The sequence below is a fragment of the Miniopterus natalensis genome, chromosome 2 (genome assembly GCF_054644295.1).
Source record: "Miniopterus natalensis isolate mMinNat1 chromosome 2, mMinNat1.hap1, whole genome shotgun sequence".
Classification (NCBI taxonomy): domain Eukaryota; kingdom Metazoa; phylum Chordata; class Mammalia; order Chiroptera; family Miniopteridae; genus Miniopterus; species Miniopterus natalensis.
In genome coordinates, this window is record NC_142082.1 from 42,883,025 (window position 1) to 42,886,804 (window position 3,780).

At 38.2% G+C, this 3,780-nt stretch overlaps 1 pseudogene; it reads right to left on the reverse strand.

The window, feature by feature from the left end:
- Positions 1-2,445: 2,445 nt before the first annotated feature.
- On the reverse strand, positions 2,446-3,510 carry LOC148093674 (small ribosomal subunit protein uS2 pseudogene; annotated as a pseudogene).
- Between the last annotated feature and the right edge of the window lie 270 nt (positions 3,511-3,780).

Sequence of the window (3,780 nt, forward strand, 5' to 3'; positions counted from 1 at the left end):
CCCTATTCAGTGAAGAAACTGGAGATCTTGAAAGTTGTGCTGTAACATTTGAATTAAACTGTCCATTTCCACAAAGACAGGTTTACTGCTACTTTATGTACATCAACACTTTAAAAAGATCTATGTTGATAGCTTCCATTTTTTCAAATTCATCACTTTTTTAAACTTTATTTTCATTGTTGACACTATTACGATTCCTCATCACCTAACACTTTTTAACAGTAATTTAATATTGTGAGCTATTGGGCTGTGGACGTTGCTACTTCTTCATTGCAATTGCAACCTTAAGGAATATTGTTTAACAAAAACCTTAGTTCTTAGTTCTATGGTTGAATCAATGAATGTACTTGATAAGCTGTGCTCTATGCTTTTAATCAATTGCAAGAATATTAACGAAACATCAAGAGACATGGTGAGGTGATAAAGGGATTAATTAGCTGAGGGGCAGAAAGTCACTTTTTTAATGATTTGAAGCAAGTTGCTTTCACAAAGCTTTGAAAATGATCATTAGTATAATTAAAGCAATTTCACTAAGAAACATGCGCTTAAATTCTAGAAAATATAAAATTATTAACTGATCTGATGGGAAGTATGCAAATAAATTTACAACTAAAATAATAAGGCTATGCATAGCAACTACAAAATGACAATAATTACAACAGACACAATATCTAATAACTGGATAGAAATATATGTTAAAGCAATTTTTAAGCAATCAAAATTGATGTCTAGAGCCTGTGAAATAATGTTCTTTTCATTTTGTAAGCAAGAATTAACAATTCTTCTCAAATTAGGAATTTTTATATGACTATAATATCCATAGAACTTTCATCAGAAAATAAGTGGAACACTCCAGGGAAAATGTAAAAGAATAATTTATTTCTGAAAAACAATGATATTAGATCTATTTAACATCAAGAAGATTTGGAGGGAATATAATTATATGTATATTTATCACTTGGAAATCATAATTACTGTATGACATAAATGATTATCATTTTATTTACATATATATACTGAATTATACCTTACACCATTATTTCTCTTAACAAATACATCATATTTGAAATGTGATGCTGTAGGCTGAATAATGTCTCCTCTACCCCAAGTTATACATATCCTAACCCTCAAACCTGTGAAATGGTTACCTTCTACAGCAAAAGGACTTTGCAGATGTGATTATTTTAAAGATCTTGAGGTGGGGAAATGAGCTAGATTATCCAGGTGGGGACCATATAATCACAATTGTCCTTATTAAAAAAAAAAAAAAAAAAGGGCAGTAGAGTTAGAGGCAGAGAAGGAAGGCAATGTGATGATGAAGGAAAGAAAGGGAGTGAAGGTGATGTGATGCATGGTCACAAGCGAGGAATGAGGACAGCCTCCAGAACTCGGCAAGACAAAGGAATGGATTGTCCCAAGAGCCTCCGGAAGGAACTAGGTCTGCTGACATCTTGACGTTAGCTCAGTCAAGATTTCTGACTTCAGAAATCAAAATCTCACACTTTAAATTTCTGACTTCCAGAATGGTTAGACCATAAATTCATGTTTTTAAGCCACTACGTTTGTCATAGCAGAAATAGAAATACTTTGCCATAGCAGAAATAGAAAACTAGTACAGATCTGGGTAGGAGAAAAGAGTTCCTGATCTAACAAATACTGTATATAAAAATGTGGAAGTGGCTTTCAGATTGGGTAAGGAATAAAGGCAGGGTGAATTTTCAGAAGCATTATTAAAAGGCTTAGCATACTTTTAACAAACTGTTAGTAGAAATATGGATATAAAAGACTGCTGGAGAGGGCTAGAAATAAATGAGGAATATGATAAAACCTTAGCCTATCTTAGAGAATAAATGGTCATAAACAGACTGCAACTAGAAACATGGGTATTAAAGGCGCTGCTAATGAGGGCTCGGAAGTAAGTGAGAAACATGGTAATAAAGTCTATAATGTCACAGAGAATTCTTAAATGATCATATAAAGACTTGGTAGAATATGGATGTTAAAGGCACTGTTAATTAGGAATCAGAACAAAACAAGGAACATGCTATTGCAAAAGAGAATAAAGTCGATTGCTGTTATACAGTGACAGAAAGCATGGCTAATTTGAGGCCTATGGTTCTATAGAAAGTAAAAGTTGTAAGTGATAAACCTGGATATTTTGCTGAGATTTTCCAGCAAAGTGTTGAAGGTGAGATTTGTTTCTGTCTTGCTTTCTACAGTAAAATGTAAGAGAAAAGAAGTGTTAAACAGAAGGAGACAGGTTTCAGGCATATGGAGTATGTCCAACGGAATTTTGAATATGCTTGAAACTGCCTTTTGAAAGGAGCTATAGCTGGAATCCTATGCTTGACACAAAAGATATATTGTTTTCTAGTTTCCCAAGTGTACATTTGGCAAGGATTTTGACCAGTCTAGATCACATCCAGAGTCTCATCCATACCTGATTTAGATGATGAAATTTAGATCTTTTGAGCTGATAAGACTTATATGAGATTTTGGAATTAAGTTGGTTCTGCAATAGGTTGAGGCTTCTGGGAACCTTGGGATGAATGTCTTCTTGTGGTGGTGTTTTTTTGACATAACTTTTAGAAACCATTTATGTTTCTTCAACTTTATTTCCATTCTGTTAAGAGTTTGTGGAAGCACAGCTTCGGACCACTCAGTGGTTATTTCTACCCATTTAATGGCCTGAGCAATGGGGGCTGCAGACCAGTTTTCAGTGGCAGCTGGGCACCTCAGTCTTCAGTAGGAAACTGCTGAATGGGCACAGAGAGCACCTGCGAGCCTTCAGACCAACCTGCAACCTCAGGCTGAGCAGCAGGGAACTCGGGAGCTGGAGCCCTCCATTCACCCTGAAACTCCTCCTTGGCCACAACCTTTTCAGCAGCAGCCTGCTCGTCCTTTTCAATCTCTTCAGGATTCTGTAGAAGTAAAGATCAGGCATGACCTCCCATGGGTGTTCACGGGAGATGGTGCCACACATGAGCAGTACTTCCCAAGCCAGCATCCACCAACTCAGACCTCCTGAGTGAGCCCCTTTTTCGTTGAAAGGAATTGTAATGTCTACATAGTGCAGAGGAGAGTCTGTCTGACACATACAATGCCTCTGTGAGAGGCTGGTGGCCAGCCTTGGGATCAGTGACCACCAGAAGTCTCGGCTCCTGGAGGGCTGCCTGGATCAGGTTTGTGAAGGTCCCAGGAGTGAAGCGGCAGCAATAGCAGTGGCTCCAGCGGCAGCAGCAAACTTCAGCACAGCTCGCTGGCCAGTATTCATGGACAATATGACACTGACATCAGCAGGGTTTTCAATGGCAACAATGGCATGAGCTGACAGTGGAAGTTTCTCCGAGCTTCTCTTCAGATTTATGAGGTAGATGTTATCACTTTCCTTTTGTAGATGCCCTGTTCCATCTGGAAGTCAAGGCTGGTGCCACCTAAGTGGGTTTCTGTTGTAAGGAACTTGAGGACACCCTTCTCCTTCAGTTGGAGGGCATCCAGGGCTCTGGACATTGTGACAGTTTCCCTTTAAGTTACGTGGGAACTGAGAACAACGCAGCAGTATGGGCTCTTCTCTGGGTAACTCAGAAAGGGGGTGAATCTATTTTGCGTATAAAATTAGTGAGTATTTGAGGGCCTGAAAGCACACTGTGGTAGGCTGAATAATGCCCCTGCCACAAATATATATACATTTAATCTTGAAACCTGGGGATATGTTACCTTACATGGTAAAAGGGACTTGCAGATATGATTAAGTTTAGGATATTGATATCATGAGATTAT